We start from the raw sequence: 25,399 nt of genomic DNA, 5'->3' as shown, positions 1-25,399 counted from the left end.
TCAAGGGGGGTGCCTCCTGCCCATCCAGCGGCTTCCTCCAAGGCCTTCCTCCAAGGCCTCTTCAGCTGCCACAGCACTGACTTCAGACTGCTCAGCCAATGGGGCAACAGATTCAACAGAGTTCCATGTTGTTAAAGGAAAACTTCTGTTACCAGGCAACCTTAATATCAGGTTCAAGGTAAAATAACCAACAAGAATGTTTCCAAGCCAACATGCTAGTAGTGCCTTATCTTTCAATGCTGCTTAAACACGGAGAAGTATGAGGAAAGAGCATGACACTTCTTGAAAAATAACACCTCTTCCAGGTTCATGTTACCCATATCATAAAGACTTAGAACTGTGGATTCCCTACAGAAACGTGGAGTGGGGGTGAATCCCCACCGCTGACCCAGCCTCCCTCCCCCAGCTCAGTCACTGCTCCCCCCCCACCACGGGGTTCACACCTCTTCAGGCCCTGTCACCTCAACAAGGAAAGGTGGCATCTCTCTCTTCACAGGGAGCACCCGAACGGGAGCTAGAGACAGACACACCCACAACTGCTTTAAAATCCTGAAATGCAATACATATTCAAGGACTTCATTATTAGTTTTTTAAAACTGTAAGAACAGAGTGAGCCTGGTTTTAACTTCTCTGCCACAATAACACCGTGTACATCCGTATTTTACTGTTTGTTCCTTCTCTAGCAGCTGCTGCCTGGCTGGCCGATTGCAGAAGAAGAGCCTCTGGTACTCCCGGTGGGCCCTCGGGAAAAGCCTGAGCATCACGATCACGTCTCAGGAAGCCGCACACGTTAGGGTCGCCCACAGACCACCATTCCCAATGCCTAGAAGGCACTGAATGGGCCTCCTGCTCTTTGTAAATGTCAACTCTCCTATAAGCTATGTTGTGTTGAAAATTTTTAACTGCAGTCCACACATACGTCTCTGTTTCGGTCTTGTTTTTATCCTAGAGGCATATTATGGAAAATTAAGTTTGCAAGGTTGAAGGATTTTCTGAAAGTCGACTTCTAATCCTGGAAGGAAGGGAAAAAAAAATGGGCCAGATGTGGTGCTCACACCTGTAATTCCAGCAGTTTGGCAGGCCGAGGCGGGCAGATCGCTTGAGCCCAGGAGCTCGAGACCAGCCTGGAAAACATGGCAAAACCCTGCCTCTACTAAAAATACAAAAAAAAAAAAAAAAATTAGCTGGGCGTGGTGACATGTGTCTATTCCCAGCTACTCAGGAGGCTGAGATGGGAGGATCACCTGAGCCCAGGAAGTGAAGGCTGCAGTCAGCCAAGATTTGCGTCACTACACTCCAGCTTGGGTGACACAGTGAGACCCCATCTCAAAAAAAACAAAGCAAAAACTATATAAATCATTACAGAAGGGAGCTGGCCGAGCACAGTGGCTCATGTCTGTAATCCCAGCACTTTGGGAGGTCGGGGTGGGCAGATCACCTGAAGTCAGGAGTTTGAGACCAGCCTGGCCAATATGGCAAAACTCCATCTCTAATAAAAATACAAAAATTAGCTGGGCGTGGTGACGGGTGCCTGTAGTCCCAGCTACTCAGGAGGCTGAGACAGGAGAATCACTTCAACCTCGGAAGCAGAAGTTGCAGTGGGCCAAGACTGTGCCACTGCACTCCAGCCTGGGCAACAAGAGCAAGAATCCACTTCAAAAAAAATAAAAATAAAAATAAAAGGGAGCTAATTTTTTCATTTAAGGGAAGGGAGAAGAACATTCAGCATTTATACATCTCACGCACACATCTGCAGTGGTGGCCTCAAGTATTCAACATACACATTCCCACAAATATAGTTCAAAACCACTCACCAAGTTACATGCTAAAAACTCATGCATTGTAAGAATGCTACATTATATTTTTTAAAAGCATCTGTATCCAATATTTTAGCATACTGGCAGTTTTCCCTTCAGGTGCTGTATGCCTAAATTATTACATGTTTAGTCACTCATTTTAGAATTTATGACTTGTTTCAGACAAGAGAAATATATTTAAACATAAGCTACTAAATTGACTTAGGTGAAAAATTACTAAATTAACTTGGAAGTTCAACTTTGCAAACTGAATTTGTTGGACCTCGTGTAAGCTAGATGATCAGTTTTTTAGGTTGTTGTGTTTCCCCCTCAAGGATAGAAGTCTCCTCTTGTCTCTCATCCACTGTGCACACCACTGCAGCCTGCGCCTGTCCTCCACGGCGCCACAGTGCGGCCTGCAATTGACCCTTTACCACGCCTTCCACACCTTACCTGAAAGTCACTAAGTATAACCAAGAAGGAAATGAAAAGCAGATAAATGACCTCCACCCCCACATCCAGCATGCAAATGTTAAACATTCATCAAAGTAAAACTAAAAACCCATGTTAGCTCACGATTGTAACTGGTAGAGTTATGTGCATGGCAATTTTAAGAGTCTAGTTAAGTAAAACCTAATTGAAAGTCTCAAGAAATGCGAAGTTTATACAAGAAGACATCTGCAAACATTGACAGTGAGGAGAGGACTTCACTCTGCATCCAGCCTGTCCTGGAAGCCACGGCCAAATGCCAGGTTGTATAGATCTGAAAAGCAGAGAAAAACAAGCGTTGAAATGTGTACAGTCTCAGCAATGTACAAATTTGACGTAAGATGCTCAGAAACCTTGAATTTCCAATCAGAAAACAGGAACATGAGCAAGTTCCCCAGCAGTGCCCACCCTTCTGCCTATGGCACATGTAACAGGAATGCTGGCCACCTCGGGGGGACAGAAGCTTCCTGGTCACATTTGCTCTGGCAGCCGCACAGCTGGCCGTGCCACAAACACCTGGCTAACAGTGAAGAACCACCCGCTCCCTGGGCTTTGCTCACTCTAGCCGGGAGAGCGAATTTACGGAGTACATTATCGACTGAACCCTCGTTCAATGCGTCAAGCTTGTTGGAGGCAGGGCAACCCCATTCCTGGCCCAGTTAAGTGAACTGAGCAGAGCAAATGTCCCCAGTTGGACGGCACTCAGTCACGACAGCAGCAGCCACTGTTCACAGGGCGCTGGCTTCGTGCCGGGAACAGTTCCAAGCATCTTCTTTCTGTCCGAGGAATGTGCACTGCAACCCTGTGGGGCCGTTTGCAACGTCCACCAGAGTTCTGAGGCAGCTGAGTCCAGGCTGTCTGTGGGCCTCGCCGTGTGGCCGTCCACGTCCCCTGCAGACCAGACCTCAGTGCAGGAACTGCGGGTTCCAGGGCTGCCTTGAGGCACATGCTCCCCTTCGCCACCTCTTCCTGGCCCCTGACACCAACCCTCACCACTGCTGCCAACACTTTATTTTCTCATGGCTCCTGAGGGGCCTGCTCTTTCTGCCCTTCCCTGCTCCCTGCGTCCGGCATGGAGGATGCCCAAATCAACTCCAATGCTCACGTAATCATCACCCCTTCCATGGAGCTTGATGCCTAGGAGTCTCAATATCAGAAAGTCAGATTCCTGTGCTTGTTGGAGAATTTCTTCCCATCGTGGAAGTGAAGGGGATCAAATTCTAGGTGCCTGCAATAACCTCATTTCCACAGCTAAGCAACTTCAGTAGTAGCACAAAACAAAGTTTTTTTTAAAACACTTTTTATACAAGCTAAATACAATTTAATTTTTACAACCACGTTCTCATCAGCTCCCACCTGATGAGCAGGCAAATAGTAATTTTCAAAGAAACAAATTGTTCCATAATTTTAACACTTAGCATTATAACTATTAAGCAAGAATTATCCCAAAAATACAAGATGATCTTGTTCTCACATTCAAAACTTGATTGTCACACAGTGAAATAGCACTTAATGCAAAGGAATGTTTCTTTTCAGGTTTCTGTTCTGGGAAAAAAAAAGATTTCTGGCAAAGAGATAAACATTAATTATGTAACTATTCAAAATGCCTTCTAGAAAAACAAAGTCATCCAGTTACTTCTTTAAAGTGTTACAAATGCAGCTGAGTTTTAATAGTAATTTGTCCACAATTATCAAAAGAATCTTTAAAAATCTTAATACTGAAAGAATAACCATACATGGATATAAAACGCAAAGCAGAAGAGTTAACATTTGGGGTAGATTTTGGCCCACATTTTTAACATATGCATAGTTATTTACCTAGCTGAAGTATATCCCTCTCCTCTTAGGCTCTTCAAGCCTGATTTTCAAACAGACTGGCTTTTGGTACATGAAGGCAGCTTTAAAAGATGTCAGGATTGGGCCAGGCACAGTGGCTCAAGCCTGTAATCCCAGCATTTTAGGAGGCCAAGGTGGGCCGATCTCTTGAGGTAAGGAGTTCGAGACCAGCCTGGTCAATACGGCAAAACCCTGCCTGTATTAAGTTTTTGTAATTAGCCAAAGCTGGTGGCACACACCTATAATCCCAGCTACACGGGAGGCTGAGGCAGGGAGAACTGCTGGAACCCAGGAGGCAGAGGTTGCAGCGAGCCAAGATCGCACCACTGCACTCCAGCCTGGGTGACAAAGTGAGACTGTCTCAAACAAGAACTTCGCCCTCTGAAAAAGCTTGAGCATCCCTCACCCCAACCAACCCAAGGAATCACATGGCAATGGTTATCATCTGATTTCGACACAGTGAAGTTCTATTTTCCTCTCTAAACAGAAGGGTAAACAGTTGCCATCAACCCACAGAAACTCCCAGGACCCAGTAACACCGGACTAGCAAGAATAACGGGCCACGTACGCAGCGTTCAGCTGCAGAAAGTGATGGCACCAAGAATGTGTGTGCGCTCAAACCAGATTCCTCGCTTTCAGGGTGGAGGGTCTCCCCGGGAAGATCATCCAGCGGGATGGTTTCCACTTCCACCGTGAGGAGGAAACGGGGGTTTCCTGAGGGCACCGACAGGACTTGAGTCTCTGCCCTTGTCCTCTGTCCTTTACGGGATGAGGGTGGGCTGAAGGCAGGTTCTCCCTACATCTTCCGGGCAGGAGAGATGGAGCTGACAAGTGGACGACAGATTTTCCAAAACATTCCCATGTTTATAACCTGTTATCGACCTGCTTTCCCTGGAGATCAGTGAAGCAGCATCACTGATTCTCTTCCATTAGGGACAACCCAGTGGTACGGGAGGCCGGAGACGGCATCCGCCCTGGGTCAGCCTCCGCGGGTCTGAGTCAGTCACTTGGCCTGGGCCTCAGCGTGCTCGTCTGTCAAATAGGTGGCCCCACAGACCAGTGACTTTCAACCAGAGTTTCAAGGAGGTTGCCCAAGGACGGGGAAGGAGAAAAAGAGAAAGAAAGCTGTCCAGGAAATAGGGAGGAAGTGGGAAAAGGAAGGGCTGTGCAGGGAAAGGGAGGAGGAGGAGCAGGAGCATGGAGGAGCAGCATGGAGCAGCAGGAGCAGCAGCAGCAGGAGCAGGAGCAGCAGGAGCAGCAGCAGCAGGAGCAGCAGCAGCAGGAGCAGCAGCAGGAGCAGCAGCAGCAGGAGCAGCAGCAGCAGGAGCAGCAGCAGCAGGAGCAGCAGCAGCAGGAGCAGCAGCAGGAGCAGCAGCAGGAGCAGCAGCAGGAGCAGCAGCAGGAGGAGCAGGAGGAGCAGGAGCAGGAGGAGCAGGAGCAGGAGCGTGGAGGAGCAGGAGCGTGGAGGAGCAGGAGCGTGGAGGAGGAGCAGGAACGTGGAGGAGGAGGAGCAGGAGCGTGGAGGAGGAGGAGCAGGAGCGTGGAGGAGGAGGAGCAGGAGCGTGGAGGAGGAGGAGCAGGAACGTGGAGGAGGAGGAGCAGGAGCGTGGAGGAGGAGGAGCAGGAGCGTGGAGGAGGAGGAGCAGGAGCGTGGAGGAGGAAGAGCAGGAGCGTGGAGGAGGAGGAGCAGGAGCGTGGAGGTGGAGGAGGAGGAGCAGGAGCGTGGAGGAGGAGGAGCAGGAGCGTGGAGGAGGAGGAGCAGGAGCGTGGAGGAGGAGGAGCAGGAGCGTGGAGGAGGAGGAGCAGGAGCGTGGAGGAGGAGGAGCAGGAGCGTGGAGGAGGAGGAGCAGGAGCGTGGAGGAGGCGTCTGATACAACAGGGTTACTTTTCAAAGGTTTAGAGGTGAAGAGCAGATACAATGCATTAACTTCCTATTGCTGCTGCAACAAATTACCACAAATGCAAACCTCCTCTCAGCCCTGGAAGTCAGGAGTCCCAGGGCTGAAGCCAAGGGGTCAGTAGGTTGTGTTCCTGCCTGGAGTCTCCCAATTCAGAGAGGCCACCATGCAGCTTGGCTCACAGCCCCACACCCCCCTCCGACCATTGGCCCGGCCTCATCCCTTCACGCCTCTGGCCCCTGCCCCACCCTTGGCCCCATGCCCCTCCGGCCCCTGCCCCACCCTTGGCCCCATGCCCCTCCGGCCCCTGCCCCACCCCCGCCCTCAGCCCTCCTGAGGCAGACCTTCGTACTCCCTCTTATCAAGGCACATGTGAGGACACCAGACCCCACCTGGACAACCCAGGGTCCTCCCCCATCTCACTGTCCGTTACGGTCACATCTGCAAAGCCTCTTTTGCCATGTAAGTTCCATTATACTAACAATCATTCAACAAGTCCATTATAATGATGTAAAAATTGGCATTGTTTCCCTAATGAACAGATCAGTCACCTGTAACCTATAAAATATGTGACTATTAAATACACAGTACTGTAGGAGACAAAGAAGAGGAAGATGACTGGACCCTGGACAGAAGGATGATCATTCTGAACAGAATCAATGTAACTCAACATTCGAGTCGGAGAGGCCAAGCAGTAAGACTTTCAAAAAAGCAACCAGAAAGTATGTACCGTGCCTGTAAGTTCACAGCTGAGCCTGGCCTCATGAGTACGAGCGTGCTGACACACACACCGGGCCCAAGTTTAAGATCAAATATAAGGAGCTTTCAACTGTAGTATTTAACTAGATCTTATTACAAAATAGCCTCTTGATTGCAGTTTTTAATCCAAAAAGGTCTCTGTAATTAAAGAAATTAATTTTCCCCTAAAAAGACATTTCTCTATCATTCCATATAAACTAAACTGGTATATTAAAGAAAAAAAGACAAATGTTTGACTTAGGGGGTTTGCCTACGACTTGGATAAGCATGATTTTCTTCTGGCCAAGCAGGGAGCAGCTGGACCAGACTGGAGGAAAGGAAAAACAAATTTCCACTCTGACCTCAGTTGGGCACCAGAGTCTTCCCTGTCAGAATGTGGGTGTGGTGCTTCCTACACACCAACCTCTGACAAAACTCAGCCCAAGGGTGTGGGAAAAGGCCGTCTACTTCAGAAAAATCTATGAAGTGCAGACACATCAAAAGCTTCAGAAGACTGTAAAGCACCAAGGAAACCACTGCAGCACCCTTGGAGTTTACAGAAAATGGTCAGCAGCACACGTGCCTGAGGCCCAGGGTCACCTCCCAGCTGCTGCGACGTCGTGAGCGCAGCCCTGGCTTCCCCTCTGATGCAGAGAGCTGGTCACTCCGCCGGCAGCACTCAGAGCTCAGAACATTCTAGATGAAAGCAACGTGTTCCTTTTAAAATGGGGAACTGGGGCAGCACAACTGAAGCTCTACGACTGTCTCAACTACTGGGTTTTGGGGTTGCATTAGGAAATCATGAGAATCCAAATCTCAATTTCATACAGATTCCAGATTCACTGCAGGTTCCAGAATTTCCTGAAACATTCTTCCAATTTATCACTCAGGATTCCCTTGCCAAAGCTAATAAAGTCTAAATTCCTTATGGAAAACCACCAATAAGCACCACCACAAATAAGATCAAATGACGCCCGCCCTTCACACCAAACATACAAACTGTTACTCACACAAGACTGTGCTGGAGGCAGCTCTCAGCTGAAGCCGAATCCGTGAGACTTCATTATCCCCATTTTGGATGGAGTGTGAAGACTGTCAGGGAACCAGGGCCCCAGTGTGAAGCAGAGAACAGATCCTCTGACGTCTGCCTGAACATTTCCTTCCCACCTCTGTCTTGGATATTGAACACCCTCAGAGCTACTGAGTCACCCGCATTTGCAGGTCATTTATCCAGCCACCAGGATAACATAACGCCATAAAAATGCCTTCTCAGGCCTTTGTCGTACTCAACAAGGAAGCTCAGAAGGCTAGGAAAGCCTAAGGAAGGGGGAAGCGTCCTCCAAACAGACAAAAACCAAGGAAAACCGTGCCGAGACTCTCTCAAGAGAGCAGAAACACAGCCCGCTGTAGCCTTTCAGGCCCTGCTGGCTGCAGCCCTGCGTTAGGTGGCACCCTTTCCACAGATGCATCCTGCTGGGCCCATTTGAAAGGTCCTGTGAGAGACACTCACCCCCACCTTCCAACTCCTACAAGACCCGCTGCAGCCCCACTCCACCCCGGGGCCGACTGTGCAAGTCTCCCTGGTGAGACCCCTCAGAGCCTGCGCAGCGTCTGAAACTGGGAAGCACCAAGGATCCAGAAAGGCACAAACCTGTTCTCCTCAGTGCTGCTTTCTGGGTTCCAAATTGTCTTCAGAAGGAGTCCTGCACAAACCCCGGGCTGGGGAGCCAGCCACGGCCCAGCAGCACCCGGCTCATGCGCTCCACCCACCCCACAGAGGACTAGGGAGGCCCCAGCACGCTCTGTCCGCGGGGGCAAGACACCAGAAACAGCCACAGTTCAGGGTTCTGCCACCCGCCCCGCTGCCCTAATTACCTGCTGTGATCTGAAATCGCATTGGTTGGGAAGGGGATCTCACTGCTCAAGCTCTCCCTGCTGCCTCCTTGCAAACATAAAAAATCCAAAACCGCTCTTAAAGAACGTTTACTATAACCTCAAAACAAGACCCATCCCGAGACCGGGGAAGATACACACGCACATCTGACATCTGGTGGGCGTCAGTGACTGACGCCACGGCTTCCTTGTGGCCTGTGAAGTGGGAGGCCTGTCACGGTGACTCAGGCTGGGGTCTGAATAGGGGTCTTCCAAGCAACTAGGCAACCAGGACACACACACCATACCCAAATCCCTGCACTCATGTACCTGCCAGAAATGCTGCGTGGCCAGACACCAGTTGTGAATCAAGACCGATCTGTGTCCTGTGGCCCTCACAACGTCCATACACGCCTGGGCCCAGCTCAGGCCCGCACTGTACCCTGCTCGCCTCCAGTGGGGCTCTCTCCTGCCAAGGGGATGGCCCTGAAGTCCGTTGGGATTTCCAAAGCTCTCCAAAGTCGTGCTTCCTCCTGCTTGTTCGGAAGGCCTAAAGCCCTGAATACACCAGTGAGAATTAACCTAGACTCTTAAGGCAGCTCAAACACCTAAACACAGGAACGCTGGACCTCTCTGCCCTCCAGAGCAGCCAATAACCCACTGGACTAAGCAGAAGGCACACACCTCACATCCACAAGCCAGTGGCCCTCACGTTTGCATTCCAGGAGCCGCCATTGTGAGTCCCTCCAAGGCTTCCAAGTCCCACTTGATTGTTTTCATTGTATCTCTATAACGTCAGTAACATTATATCTCATGGTATCGAGGAGATCGTCTCTACTTTTATGAGCACATATGCTCCCTGACTTACCATGGGATGAAACTTTCCAATAAACCCAGTGTAAGCTGAAAATATCCTAAATAGAAAGTGCATTTGACATAATAGTTGCGACTTACAACGGGTTCATCCAGAGACAGCCCATCTCGGGCCGAACAATTCACTGAGTGTGACTAGTTCACACCATCACAAGGTTTGGGGGGGAAAAAAATCACAAATGTAACCATTGTGAGCCAGGGACCATCTGTATTGTGGCTCCTGTCTTCAGAGACAATAGAAACATCTTCTTAGACAAGAATCACAATTTATAATCCTCAAAATGTTAAACTAAAATTAGTTTAACAATCTACAGGTTCAAGCAAACCCAAAGTAGGCCCACAAGGCCATTTGTGCCATTCACTAAGACACACGACTCTGTAATAACCCTCACCACAGCCCCTCAGAGTGGTTCCCAGAGGCGGCTGAGGCTTGTGGCTATGGACACTAACGAAATCAAAAATCAGAGTACACAGGTGCAGTCAAGTCATATGACTTCTCCACTTGAATATGCACAAATGTTCATCAGCAAATCTGATCTTTGCTTTACCTCCCTCCCATAACCTAAAAAGGAGTCCACTACACACACACACCCACTTCAAAAACGTAATTGTTACTTGCGTTCAATTCTGGGCATTTGGAATAGACCTAATGGGGTATTAAACCTCTCCTCCAATCCATTGCTTAGTCTTCTTACAGGATGAAGGATTTTGCATAACACAAGTCAATATATAAAAGATCTTGTATAGAAACATACTTTCAAGTGGTCCTCATTATACTGATTCAATATACAAAGGACCCAACATACAGCACAATGTCTATTAGAAGAATAATTTGTTCCCCTAAAAATCCTAATGTCTACACAGAAAAACATATCCTATATATCATTCTTTACCATATAGTCATACAAACAAAGGAGTATCACAAAAGCAAAAGAACACATTTGGTTTGACTCGCAGTTCTAAATTTAATATAAAATTGCTAAAACCACCAAGACAAACATGACTGAAATATTTAATGATCTTCACCTAAATTCAAGTCACCATTCAACCACCAATACCTCTGCTCTCCTTACCGGAACTTTCCAAAAGTAAATTCTGGAATTAACAGGACACAGTTTTCTGGTGATAGAAATTAGGAAGAAATTGGTTGAAGGCTGTTCCTTGGCTGTCAAACTTTTTCTCAATATTTTGTAAAATAAAAGCATCAAACAGATCTTTACATTAACTTACAATCTATCAAGCAATACTGGAGCAAGCTTTCAATAATAGCCACATTCTATCAGGGCTGACTAACATTATATCAGCCTCAGTCTCATGTCTTGCAGCATCCACAGTTCGTCTTCTCAAAACCACTTAAGATTTCATAATTAACTCAAACTATGTAAGTAATCTCCTTGATCTTTGACATGATGGGGTGATTTTCCCCAAAAATAGTACCTCTTTCCTTGACATGATTTAATCTGTGGTTAGAGTCTTTAACAGGATTTTTTTCCTTCTTAGAAAATATACACCTTTCCAATATGAAAAACACTAACTGATAATGCTATAGCTTAACCAGCTCAAAGGCTTTTTTTTTTTTTTTAAGTTAAAAAAAGAACCTAACTGAATCTTTGGACCTTATGTGAGGCAGTGTCCAGGGTCACTGGGTCCCCCGCTTGGTCAGTGCAGCCAGGTACCAGTTAAAGACAGAAACCCAAGCGTTCACTCAAAGCCCCTTCCCAGCGGTTCACCCTAGTGGAAGCCATGGGCACAAAGGAATGCGGCATTCCACGGAGGATTTTGGGGATAGGCTGCTTGAGAACATCAAAGTGGCTCACGTCCCCCGAGTATAAAGCCAGTGACTGCTCCCGACTTCAATGCAGCACCATCCACAGCAGCCAAGGTCCGAAATCATCTGAGTGCCCATCAACAGGGGATGAAGGGAACGTGGCCCGAACATACACAGGAGCAATACCCCACCACACAGCGGAGAGCCCTGTCATCCGCGACAGCATGGATGGAGCTGGAGGACATTACATTAAGCAAATGAGCCAAGCAAAGAAACGGCACATGTTCTCATAAGCAGGAGCTGAGAGCAGATCTCATGGAGGCCAAAGGTAGGTGGCCAACAGGGCCCAGCAGAGCCCACTCATGAGCAGGATGGGCAGAGGCTGGTAACAGGCACAAACACACAGCCTAATGGGAGCACAAGGCCTACTATTGATAAATCAGCAGGGGGATGGCAGTGGGTCATCTACTGTGTATTTCAAAACAGCTAGGAGAGAATAACTTGAACATTACCAGCACAAGGAAAAGAAAGTATTTCAAGTGAAAGACATCCCAAGTACCCAGATTTGATCAATATAGGGATGAATCAAGATATCACATGCACTCTGAAAATATGTACATATATTATGTATCAACAAAAACCAAAACCAGTGACAGAACCAATTGTGAAGCACGTGCAGAAGAATGGGAAGCCTGACATGGTGTGGCTGTGTGTCCCCACCCAAATCTCATGCTGAACTGTAACCCTGTGTTGGAGGTGGGCCCTGGCGGGAGGTGATTGACTCATGGGGGTGGTTTCTAATGGTTTAGCACAATCCTCCACGTGCTGTCCTCATGATAGTTCTCCTGAGATCTGGTTATTTGGAGGTGCATGGCACCTTCCCCTTCACTCTCTCCCCTTCCAGCCATGTGAAGACATACCTGCCTCCCCTTCACCTTCCACCCTGATTGTCAGTTTCCCCAGATGTAGAAGCCTGTCCAGCCCACAGAACTGTATGCCGATTAAACCTTATTTTCCTTATTACCCAGCTTCAAGTAGCTCTTTATAGCAGTGGAAGAACAGTACAGTCCTCAGGACCAGCAATGTTTTCCTTCTACCCAGCGGCCAACAAGGTCCCACACCCTAGCTGGTTTTCCGAAGCCTTTTCCAGAATGCTGAGGCTGTTTTGGGGATACTAACTTTCCCCATCTGACAAACCAGATGGGGCATCCAATTTGCCTCTTACCACCTTTCTCAGATCCCACCTCTGAAACAGCCTCCGCCAGGGGCCTCTTTTTGTAGCAGCAAAGCTGAGTATTCCTTGCACTTCCCTTCTTCTAAACAAGTAAATATCTTAAGCTTGTTTTTCCATCTTCCCAGCTCATTGAAAAAAATCTCTTATGCTTTCTATTTTCCTAAGAGACACACACACACACACAAGAAAAGCCGTGAAAGCAGGGGCTCTTTTTCTCCCAGATCTGAGCCTGGCCCTCAAACACTAGCCGAATTCATACTAACACAATATTCAGAGGCAGAAATGCAAATATCCCCACGACTTCAAATACCCTAAGGATCTAACAGGCCGAATGGCTCATGTAACTATGGTTTGTGCTGGGCCATTCAACTGGTGTCCAAATCCCTGTCCAAGTGAGCTATTTTGGGACTTTTCAGACAGCTGTTTTTTGTTGTTCTGTTTTGTTCTGTTTTTATTAAAGGGATCTATTACAGTTACAATCAAGAATATCCCAGGCCGAGTGTGGTGGCTCATGCCTGTAATCCCAGCACTTTGAGAGGCCAAGGTGAGCGAATCACCTGAGGTCAGGAGTTCAAGACCAGCCTGACCAACATGTTGAAACCCCATCTTTACTAATACAAAAATGAACCAGCCATGGTGGCAGGCACTTACAATCCCAGCTACTCAGGAGGCTGAGGCAGGAGAATCGCATGAACCAGGAGGTAAGGCTGCAGTGAGCCAAGATCGCACCACTGCATTCCAGCCCGGGCAACACAGCAAGACTCTCTCAAAAAAATAAAAATAAACCAACATGCCCACTTAGTTCTTCACCAATGTCAGATACATCGGTTAAAAGAAAAATAATATGAAAGCATGTTTTTAAATTTCAGTGTTGAATTTAACCATATCTTTTAAGAAGATATGAAGATAGAAGTTCCCCAAGGATCGGGGGAGAAAAAAAGTACAGTTAAAAAAATTTTTAAACCTCAGGAGAAATACAAGTTTGGGGTTAGACCTGAAGGCAAAACTTTTTCTTTGCACTTTGATTTCAAAAGAACAGAGATGCCCAAAATATTAACTCTCCCATCTGCATTTTATATTCCTCTACATCCTTTAGAAAGGCTGGAGATGGGATCCCAGGTTCCAAAGTGCCTGGCCATGGTTCACATCAGGCGGCATCTTCCACAGCCGTTTACTTCCGACTGTGCCTAGAGAGCTCTGTGACCCAATTTACACAAAAATGTCCTAATTTACACACGTTCATCACTATGAACAAAGTCTCAAGAAAGGAGACAAATATTGACACTCCACAGAAGCAAGCATTGTCATCTGAAAAGTGTCAGGTTCCCATGAGCCAGGCAGCTTGGTTACAGAAAGCACTGGCTGACTTGCTGGTTTAATGTTAAATGCATTTAAAATGTTAAGTGAAGGCCGGGCGCGGTGGCTCAAGCCTGTAATCCCAGCACTTTGGGAGGCCGAGACGGGCGGATCACGAGGTCAGGAGTTCGAGACCATCCTGGCTAACACGGTGAAACCCCGTCTCTACTAAAAAAAATACAAAAAACTAGCCGGGTGAGGTGGCAGGCACCTGTAGTCCCGGCTACTCGGGAGGCTGAGGCAGGAGAATGGCGTAAAAACCCGGGAGGCAGAGCTTGCAGTGAGCTGAGATCCGGCCACTGCACTCCAGCCTGGGCGACAGAGCAAGACTCCGTCTCAAAAAAAAAAAAAAAAAAAAATGTTAAGTGATCCGGCTCCCCCTCCCAGTAGGTGTGCGCGTTGAGCTGGCTGCAGTAGTGATGCACACTGACCACATTCTTTCCTTTGATTTTGCTTCAAGCAGAGCACCCCACACCCAGGAAGAGGCCATAGGACAGCATCGAGGTCTAGGACAATTCTAAGGAGAGCTGCAGGCTGACTGCCTTGTCTGCAAATAGTCTCTCATTTCAGAGGAAATCACTGAACAGAGTTCATAACACGTGAATCAACTCATATTTCTAATTTCATCCCATTAGAACTTTTGAAGAACCAATGTGCACCTGCTCCAAGTCAATGAGAGGACACTCGGACAGTCCCTCACAGGTCCTCGGCCTCCGCCTCCCACCTAGAAAACGTCAGCTCAAGCCAATCACAGCGCAGTGCGATTTTCTATAAATAACGTGCACGCCTGCATCTGAGCCGAGATGTGAATGTCTGGAATGTGCCTGCCAGGCCCAGGAGGAACTGCAGCAGCTGTGGGGACACAAGCCGCTAAGGAATCCAATTTGGAGGGAACTCAAGGCAACTAAAACTAGTTCCACTGGTTTTTCTTGGCAAGGCTTGACCAGGCAAACTGTTATCACTGTTGTTAATTCATGGTAATTGGGATGGGGACTTAACAGTAAGTAATTAGAGCAATTACAGAATTTGCTCCTCATTCGCAATGGCAGAGATTCCTGAGAATGGAAGAATTGTTGCCCAGGAATAGAGTTCAACAGGTCCTCCCCACGCCCAGGGAAACATGGCATTTCCACGCACCCCTGCTTTGGTCCCCCGGCCACCACCCTCCTGATCTCGGCCATCTGATGGCATCACTCCCCACAGCTGGAAACACCTGACCGCTTGTCACCCTCCTGTCCTCCCTGCCTTCCTCCAGCCTGGGATATTCAGGGATGCCCACATACAGGACCAGGAAACCAGGGTTATCCTAAACCAGTGCCTGCAAAGTCCTCCACGGAGGACAATCACCAACGGTCAATACTCCCAGAACCTTCCACCTCAAAACGGGAGCACATCTGGATTCAAGCTGACAATGCTGCATTCTCTTTGCCATGAACACACGGAGGCATGTCAGGTTCCACCTAAAGGTATCATCAGGTTCCACACTGGTCAGGAGCCCAAGCCTAGTCACTCTGTATGATCTCACTTCACCATCCACAGAGAAGCCTGCAGTTTTCCTCTGGTACACGGTGTGGATGGTGGATGCATTTCCCCTGAAGACTCGGAGACGGGAACCTGGCCAAGGAGGCCAGTCACCCCAGCCCCTGCAAGGCCCGGACCTGCCCGTCTGCTCTCTGCACACAGTACCACAAGTCTAGCAGTGCTGGCTCTGTGGTGGGATCCATCTGGGCCTGCAGAGGACCAGGGACACAGAAACCGTGCAGCCTGGCTGCAGCCAGATGCCTAAGGGATCCCCACAAAGCTCTCCAGCCGAGATGCCCTCACCACAGGCAGAGCCATGCAAGAGAACTGCCGGCTGAGCTAGAAACTTCCCAATCTGCTCAGCCAACTCGAAGGCAACAGCCACCTACAGCTGCTGAGCCCCGAAACGTGGCCACTAGACCTGAAGGGCTGAATCTGGAATTTAACCTGTGAAGTTCTTTTCCAGTGTGATTAGCTATGTAATCAAATCTTTATTCTAATTAAAGGAGTCTCAGGTTATGGGCTCCCTTGTCGGGCATCACAGCTCCAGGCAGTAAGAATGGGAAGGAGAGGCCCAGAGCCTCTCTCCATTCTCCACGCTAATTCAACACGTCATCATAAGGACAGGCACTCCAGCAGGAGAGGTGTGCATGGGAAGAACTGGGTTGGCCCTGACACAAGCATGACCCCCATGGCATCACAGCTGCCTCAGCCAACAGGAAAAAGACAATGATGCCCACCTGGATAGGCCACCAGATGTGATGACGCACCCCAAGCCCTAGTCCCACAGCAGCCAGAGACCACCCGCTGCTCATCCCAGGTGAAACAGGCAGAGCTGCCCGAGCCCTCAAAAGCAGGAAGAATTAAGGAGGCAATTCCCGGGATTCCCACGACACACATGACACTCCTCAGAGACAGACACAAGCTTCGCTGTGAAAGTGCAGAGGACGGTGCAGTCCCTAGGCGAGCTGCTTCTTCCAATGATCGGGGAAGAAACCAGATCCGTTTCCTTGTAGAAGAATCATTTAGTACTGTTATTAGACAGAAGATAGCTGATGTTATCAAATCACCAAGCACCGCAGGGCAGCTTCTCCAAGGAGGACCTGGAAACTTGCAGCCACCCACGTAGGGGCCGCAGTGTTTACAATGGAGACACGGGTGACTGAAGTCTGGCTTCCTCAGGGAAGCTAAATTTCAACTTTCACTACTGAGGAATCGGTCATTTACAGTCACTCACCCTCAATGTAGAAGAGGGCTCAAGACACTGCACCAGACTTCAACACTCAGGGTTAGGGTCAGGGTCAAATTCACAAGTTTTACAAAATGTATTTACTTGGGATGTCAGAAAAGATGTAACTTCACACACACCCCCCCACCCCCCAGGGTTTGCTTAGCCCCTTCACCAGTGGCTCTCACCAACAGATGACACATCCAGGCCTCGTCCACAGCAGCACAGAAAAGCACTTGGAAGACAGCCACTCCCACCAAGCTTCCTGGCTTTGGTGTTTAAATTCTGCATCTCATACGTGAGATTACACTCCTCCGAACAACAGACATTGCGACTGTCATTTCACCCAAAAGGGCTTTAGGAAATGACACGCGGCCCATAGCCAGAGGCCGCCGGCTGCCTTACTCTAGCCTAATTCCTTTGTGCCTCTATGGAGGCTTCACAGATATAGCCCGGTCACATTAATGACCGTATGAGCAGCTCAGGGCATAGTGAACTCAGTGCTGAATTTTTCCATTTATCGCCCCTTTGTTTTATCCAGAAGACAGCTGAGAAAGGCTGGGGCAGATCATCTCCTCCAGTGTAATGACTCCACCCACTTCTCTTCACCCCAGGTCACCCCCTCAGTCACACACTTTTGAGAAACCAAAGCAATTCTGTTCTCTTCACTCTGGGTTCCAAGTACTAAATTCCTCCGTTTTCTCAATTAGATTATCAAGCAGCTGTTTGTAATCTGGACTGCAATCTGATACAATTTAAAGCTAATTTAGGTTGCAGTAATAGCTATTTACATTACAGACGGCAGGAATAACTTTAATCTGTTTGTTCATAGGATCAATTTTGTAAATAAACTATTCAATGATTGTCTTCAGTCAGATGCAAATTTGCTCATAAAAGATTTTCCAGTAGGAATTTTTAAATCCATTGTCTGTATTCCCTGAGCCTGTCTCTGCACCTTCCCCCGAGGGCACAGCAGGACTTCCCAGGGCATCACATTAGCAGGCCCACTGAAGAGAACCAGCCCGCAGCCCCCAGCCCAGGAATTCAGTCCGAGCCCCAGCAGCCCCTTGTCCAGCCGGGGCTTCCTCACCAGCACAGCACCCAGAGATCTTCCAGGCTTAATGCCACGTGTGTGTGGAGAGTGCTGGAAGGACCACAGTGGACATTCTGCAAATGCAAATTCCCTCCTGGAACAACCCAACAACCCTCTGTACTTTCCTCAAAGTACCCATGCCAGGCAGGCGTAGAGAGTCTAATGTCTAATGGGGTGCCTAGGAATCAGCATTTAACACAACTCTGATGAATAAAAAAGTCTGAGGCTGGTCAATAAGAGGCTGCTGTGGCCTCCACTCATTTGCAGGCTCTGGAGAGACAGATTCAGGTAACAGGCCGGATAGGACAAGGATGGGGAGGTGGAAGGCAAATTACAGGGACCACCAACCACCCTGCCACCCCCACTGAGACTCCATGATGTAACGAGAGGCAAAGCCAGGGAGAAAAGATGCCCACACCACGCGAGGGACTGAGATTTCACCTAAAGTGCACAGCATGTGGCTGAGGGCCAAGGTTGGGCAAGCCAGGAGCACAGAATGGGGTTCACAGGCCCAGAGGTGCCCCCCCACACCCAGACCCCACGCAGACCTCCCAAGCACTGCCTGTGTTTCCTGCCTGATTTCCTGCCCCCCTTCTGTTTTGGTTTCTCAGCTGCCCCCCACCACCACACACCCCTCTCAAGATTGGTGGACTGAAAAGAGCAGGTGGCATAAGAGCTGGGCTCTGGGACCAACATCCTGCCTGAGACATGAGTTCTAACCCACCCAGCTGTGATGTGAGCCCCTGAGATTTCTCAAATGAGAGATGGAATGGTAACTGAACCCACGTCCCAGGGCGGCTATGGAGACTGAGATCACATAGCCACACCTCGGTGTCCAGCACACATGGGACACCAGCTGTGTTGTCCCTGATGGGAATCCCTCTATGCCCCCTTTGCTACCAGAGCCAACTCCCAGAAGTAGCTGTGGAGGGTGCGTCCTCCATTCCCACTCCACTCACCTCCCATGGCTCCACGCAGTGACCTGCCATGCAGCGGCCACCAGCAAACCCGGCCCCACTGGATAACTGACCACCCACCCCCCCACTTTGGGGCGTCTTCCACTGGCAGTTCCGAAGCAGGCCGAGAAACTGCCTTCAAGGGCACTCACCTGTTCCTTATTGCACGTAATGACCTGCCACGCAGGACCACCAGCAAAGCCAGCGCCACCATCCAAACTCCAGGGAATAACTGACCCACCACCCCCCACCTTGGGTCTTCTTCCACTTGCGGTTCCGAAGAGGGCTGAGAAACCGCCCTCAAGGGCGCTCACCTGTTCCTTATTGCATGTAAGGACCTGCCACGTAGGGCCACCTGCAAACCCGGCTCCACCGTCCAGGTTCTGGTGGGTAACTGCACCCCTCTCCCGCTTCCTCCTGGGGTGTCTGGCTCAGAAACTGCCCTCCAAAGGCACTCATCTGTTCCTTATTGCACTAATACCTCGTTTACAGAAATCCACTTTGACTTCCAGCACGGCAGGTGTGACAATTTAGGAATCCTGCTTGCTTGCAAGCTCCAAGAGCTTGAGGTCACATCCACCTCACCAGCATCCCCGAGACCCAGCATGATCCCACTGTTTAAAATTCCAAAATACTCTTTCAAACTGCTATTGGCATTTGGTTTGCACATAAAATGCTTAAAAACCTTCAAGTGAAACATATCCTCAACAGTTGGTTCAATCATAACATGTGAGTTACACAACTGCCAAGTTGTAAAGCCTCATGCATTTAAAACATTTTATGGCCAAATGGTTCATTAATATAAATTATGAGAATCTCTAAGAAACAGGTATTTTTCTGGCATTAGATGACCAAAGGAAAACTGGGTTCTGGCTGGCTTGCGAGCCTGTAGAGGCAGACATATCTGCTGACACAACCAAGCTCCTTGCCACTGACGTGGCCTCATCCCAGGCCCCTCACGCACCTGGAGGAGCAAGCTGACCTGCCCACATTTCTCAACTGCACAGCTGTTGCTCACACCGCAGATGGAGCTCAAGGCACGAGCAAGCCACCACACTAAAAATACCACGCAGCGTCCACGCCAGGTGACGATGGTTTTCACTCCATCCCAAAGCCATTACAGCCATGACTACTAAATGGATTTCTAGGCCCTCAAGACATACTTTGCTTTTATGCAACAAAGTTAAAAGAGTATCCCTCAGATACAGGCTCAAACTGTGGAATACTTATTTGGGAACAGAGCCTCTGCCAGATCAGGATAAGCACTTGGGACAACACCCTGTGACCTCCGTCCACACAAACCCATCCAGACCAGAGGCCTCCCGCACTGCTCTGGAATTTCTGTGGATTTCTGTAAACGAGGTATTAGTGCAATAAGGAACAGATGAGTGCCCTTGGAGGGCAGTTTCTGAGCCTCCCAGCCACACAGCATTGTTCAGGCTGAAGCCGCACCACCTCCAGAAACACTGTCGCTCGCCGAGGTGTGTGGCTTCTCCCTTTTTCCCCGAACTTAACAAAACCTGAAAGGACAGGTGTAGAAAAACACAAACTACTAGCCATTCCTCTTCCCAGTTCAGGCTGCAGGAAGCTCATTTCAGCCCTCACCGTGTTCTGACTGTGGCTTGGTTCCCAAAAGAAAAAGTCCGAATTCTAGTCCCTGTCTCCTGGGCGGTGTGGCAGGCATATATACCTTCAGTTACATGAGGAAAGGCGTGGCGAGCTCCCTTCCTTCAGTAAAACTGCACAGTTCCCAGAACCCTGATGCCCCCTCTGTGAACACCTGGACACAGCACATTTCAATGCATGCACCTTTGTGAGCTAGTTTTCTATTTCTCCACTAAATCACCCCAAATTTACTGCCCTAAACACTGACTTTTCTCACATTTCTGGAAGCTGGAGTACAAGTCCCACCACCTAACATCGAGGTGTCGGCAGGGCTGGGTCTGGGGAAGCGACCGTCTCCTTGCCTCCCGCAGCCTCTAGAGGCTTACCGCATCCCCTGGTCCATATGGCACCCACTGTCTTCAGGACCCACAGCGGCTCTGACGGCCGCTCAACAGGAAGATGCAGAACGTCAGGAGCCCGGGCTCTAGTGCTAGGGCCAAACCTCCCCCACCCTCCCAGCTCCTCACGCACTCCCGTGCGAGCTAATATAGATTCCACTTTAACTAGTGTCACCTGTGTAAGGGGTACGTACCCAGCTGTGAACTGGTTACCCTCGCCCACACAGACCCCGGGAATAAACTCACAGGCCATGGACCACTCCATAAGCAACGAGTGACCACCTGCTCGGGGACCTCCATGGCCCAGCAGAGCCCTGCGGTGTCTCCCCGTGGGCTCAGGGACCGGCGGCCGGTGTCTGCAGCGCCAGACGGCCCTGGATAAAAAAGAAAGCTCCCATGTCGGGAGGCACCCACCCGAGGTTGGGTTCCCGGTACTTTAAGGAGCCCAGGTGGACAAGCCGTGCCGCGTGCAACTCCATCACCAGAATAACGGCTGCACGTGGCAAGTGCACGGGTGGCCACCCCTCAGCCCAGCTGGCCACGCTAAGCACATCACCGCCGTGACGCCCAATCAGACTCAGCTGCTGGCACAGTCCAGGCATCCGCCCCCAAGAACATTCTGGATCACAATTCACAGTAGTGATTGCGATCAGGGCCACAGGTGGCTGAATGTATTTACAGGAGGACGCCACAGCCGAACTGGCTGACTGAGAGCATTTCCCACTGTACCTTCTTACAACACTATTTTATTTGCGCTTTATTAAACTTTTATGGCTTTTTTCTGTTTATCTACTTTATGGGAGTGTTTCTTGTTCTTATGACTGTAGCGATACTTCAAGCTACAATTATCAATGTGTAAAATTAGTTTGGAAGGCGCCTTATCATTAAACATTTCACAAGCAAGCAGTCAGAGGCCTGTTTTCTTCTCTGAGCCAAACCTACATTGGACTCAAAACTGCACACGGAGAGGGGCTGGATCTCCAGCTCCCATTCCTGGGGGGCCTCCTGGGGAGCAGATATGGAAGGAGAAGCCCTGGGCTACGGCACCATCGTACTAAAGAAAATCTATATGGGTAAATGTAAGCATCAGACTGAAGAGATTAAGCAAACCATGAAAAGAAACCACTAACCACAGCTTCTCTAAAACAGAACTAAACTCCCTTTAGTTTGAATTGGAAAAGCAGAAGTGATGATCAGGATACAAAGAAAAAATGACAAAGTATCTGAACACAGGAGAATAAACAAGGGCCACTGTCTCTTCCTGTGTCAGTGGGAGCCTCACATCTAAGCTGGATTTAGAAGGTTGCTACTTTGGACTGAAAGTTATCCCCAACCCTAGTTTGTAAGCAAGTGGAGGAGAACGCTTCAATTATTTCAAGGTTTAGCGGTAAAGCTCTGTAACTCTCACAACCATTTTAATTGGTGTGAATTTTAAAGTGACTCAATCTGTTGGCTGGAGTATCTAACGTCTTAACCACGGGGTCATGTTGGAAAATTATTCCAATTGCTTTTGTTTTTCCTACTGAAGATGCATTTGAACGTTCTTGTAGTATGCAGTTGGCTGGTTCTGACATTTGGTCCTGAGGAGGCCCAAGTACCCCGAGAGGAAGAATCTGAAACCTCAAGACACTCAAATGTTGTCTGGGGAGATGGAGACCCCAACCCGAGGGCCACTGATGGACTCAGCACGGGCACAGGGCCACCCTAGGCAACGGGCCACGTATTTGCCGCTTACAAAACAACATAAGCACACACCCCCAGGTGTGCACATATGCTCTGTACACACTCATGTCTGTCCATGCCAACACCAACATACAACCCCGAGGTGTGCACACACGCTCTGTACACATCTGTCCCTGCCAACACCAGCACACACCCCCAGGAGTGCACACAAGCTCTGTACACATCTATCCCTGCCAATGCCAGCACACATTCTGTACATGCTCACATCTGTCCCTGCCAACGCCAGCATACACCCCCAAGGTGTGCACACACGCTCTGTACACGCTCACATCCCTCCCTGCCAATATGAGCACACACCCCCAGGGATGCACACACGCTCTGCACATACTCATGCCTGTCCCTGCAGCCTGAGTCAAACAGTCACAGAGAGGCAGAGGAGAAGGAGGAAGGACGTGATGGGCACTGAGGTCCTGGGCCGGTTCCCCTCCCTACCTGGGGAGAGACCCCTCATGTGATCCTGCCATCACTCACCCTTCCGCCTCCATCCTCCACCCTCCCACATGGATCAGGAGGACGCCCACTGCACAGAGCTGTGATGAGCATGAACAGAAGATGGCAGGAGCTCACGCCAAGGTGCTGAGCACAGGGCCTACGGAGTGCTTCTTTCTGCTGTGGCTGACATCATCAAAGAAGAGGCTGACACGGCTTCCGGAGAGAACATCCCTCACTGAGAAACTGAAACGTGTGACCTAGGAGCCTGTGAAGGTCTAAGAACAAACCAACGAACCATACGGCTTTGTTTGTTTTCAAACACCATAGCCTGTTTTTTCTTTTATTTAATGGTCTACCTTGGGTATCATTTAGTTTAATTTCAAGTTAAGTCCAATAAATACACAAAATCACAGGACTGAGCATGGAGCATTGTTTCACTTCATGTCCTCCAGCCTTTAGGACACATTAAGGAAAGACATGATTCCAGGATTCCCATTAGAAAGGCTGCCCTGAGGCACCTGCTGGGGCAGCCAAATTGCAGCTGTTGGTGCTGCCCCCAAGCTGCTGGATGAAGCAGAAGATTCCGGAGGTCTCTTCTCTTCTGCCCCTTGCCCAGGAGAGAAGGTTGGGGGAGAAAGGTGAGAGAAGACAGGAAGAAGGAGGAGAGAGGGAGGGAGAGAGGAGGGGGGAGGGAGGGAGAGAGGAGGGGGGTGGGGAGGTAGGGAGAGAGGAGGAGAGAGGGAGGGAGAGAGGAGGGGGGAGGGAGGAAGGAGGGGCATGTTCCTTCCACCAAGGCAGCTGCACTGCAGAAAGAATGGAGGGTGTGTTGCCTCTCAGGACAGCAAGTTCAAGCTGTTTATAATTGTTAGCATAAACAGGGACCAGCTGAGGACAGGGCTGTAATTGGAGTTGACAATGTTTTATTTTTATAGTTGATATTGGGGACCTGGACCTGAAGCACCGTGCCTTGCCCTTTCGCCAGATGGGCCAACGCCTCTCTATACTTGAGTCTATTTGACTAAATACCCGATATTGACTAGGAATTATGACGTGTAGGATACCCCTTACCACAGTAACATAGAATTCACGTTCGAAATGCAATTTGCTCAGGGACTGGCTTCTAACTCTGGGTGGGAATGTTAAGCTCAGTCCCATTCAATTCAATAAGCATTTATCAAGAAACTCCTAGACCAAGAGCTGTGTTAGACACTGGGTATGGGGTGATGGGGATACGAAGATGTGGAATTAGAACTCGAGAAGCTCAAATGCTTTCATTTAATTCCCTAATGCAATTACCTAGCTTCAACCTGATGGCTGTAATGTCTAGATTCACATTTTCTTTATTCCAGTTCTACATAACAAAGCATAAATAATCACAGAGGAATGATTCTGTGTTGGACTATTCCGTGGACAGAGAAGAGCATTCTGACCGGCCTGAGACACTGTCTCCGTTCCCAGGGAGCCCGTGAGGTGGCTGCACGGAGCACACGCGTGAAGATTCGGGAGCAGGAGCATCAGGTGATGGGAGGAGCATGGAGGAGCACCAGGCAGTTGCTTGCCGAGGGGCCGCTGCAGCCGGGCTGGCCGGGAAGGTCACGGGATCGGGCGCAGGCATCACTCTCCAGCCGCACTTGGTTTTCATGAGGACGCCTGCAGGGAAGGGGATGACACTGAAATGCTGTGGCGCTGAGGGGAGGAGGGGAGGGACGCAGGGCTGAGGGCTGGCCACCACCCCTTTCCTCCCTGCCCCTATGGACGCTGCCAAAATCAGCCCCAATGGGGAGAAGCGAGGTGGGTGAAACAGGTGGACAGATTGGCTTCCATGGAATTCACATATTCCAGCCATTAAAAATCCCTTCTGAGTTTTCATCTGGAAAACTTTGTAAATGTATTTAGGGACAAGAGGCAGAAGATGAAGGCAACACAGTTGGGCTCAAACCGCCGCCCTTCTCCTTCTCTCTGCATCCAGGACCCGCCCCGAGCCCCTGAGTGTGAGGACCCAGAGCTGCGCAGCTCAAGGGTGCGGCCCCTGACCAGAGGAAGGAGGCGCACAGCGGGGCCCCCAGCAGTGGATGGCAGGATCTGTGCTGTCTCAGTCCCAGGGCCCCAAGCAGAGAAGGCCTGGGGCTCCCAGCTGAAGTTTTGCTGTCTCCTCTGTCACCAAAGTCGAGAAGGACTGAGTGGGACCAACGCTGGACCTGCCGGCTCCTCAGTGGCTGCAGATGTGGCCCTCAGGCTGCGGGTGAGACCGTCTAGGGGAGCCCAGACAGCGGCGAGAATCACAGCCACGAGTGCTCCAGGGGCCCCAAAACACAAGCACAGCCTGAGGAAGGCAGCGCCCGCTCAGATCCCCGTCCAGGCTTGTGTGCCACACTCAAGAGGCACACTGCACCAGAACCTGGTGCTTCAAGTGGCTTTGTGGGGTGTAGGAACACAAAGTGGGGCCTCGAGTGGCTCATAAGTCACTCCGAACAGCTCGTGGGGACCCGGGCGGCCCCTCTGGACTTGGCTGGCGTCTCTCCAGGGCGGGCTCCAAAGTCCCAGGGAGGAGCTGAGCGTGGGT

General features: G+C 49.7%; 2 long non-coding RNA genes across 2 annotated transcripts in view; one reads left to right on the top strand and one right to left on the bottom strand.

The window, feature by feature from the left end:
* Window positions 1–9,548, top strand: part of LOC144332771 (uncharacterized) — a 50,723-nt gene extending 41,175 nt beyond the window's left edge. Inside the window, exons 3-4 of the long non-coding RNA XR_013400853.1 lie at window positions 6,386–6,481; window positions 6,608–9,548. This is a non-coding gene — a long non-coding RNA (uncharacterized LOC144332771). The remainder of the gene's footprint in view (window positions 1–6,385; window positions 6,482–6,607) is intronic.
* Window positions 1,819–20,756, bottom strand: LOC144332770 (uncharacterized). Its single transcript, XR_013400852.1, has 3 exons — window positions 20,541–20,756; window positions 20,349–20,438; window positions 1,819–2,559 (listed from the first exon to the last, which is right to left on the bottom strand). It is a non-coding gene; the product is annotated as an uncharacterized LOC144332770 (long non-coding RNA).
* Window positions 20,757–25,399: the final 4,643 nt, after the last annotated feature.

Source organism: Macaca mulatta, chromosome 11, assembly GCF_049350105.2.
Source record: "Macaca mulatta isolate MMU2019108-1 chromosome 11, T2T-MMU8v2.0, whole genome shotgun sequence".
Lineage (NCBI taxonomy): Eukaryota > Metazoa > Chordata > Mammalia > Primates > Cercopithecidae > Macaca > Macaca mulatta.
Note: the sequence above shows the minus strand (reverse complement) of the source record. Positions and strands in the feature narration are given on the sequence as shown.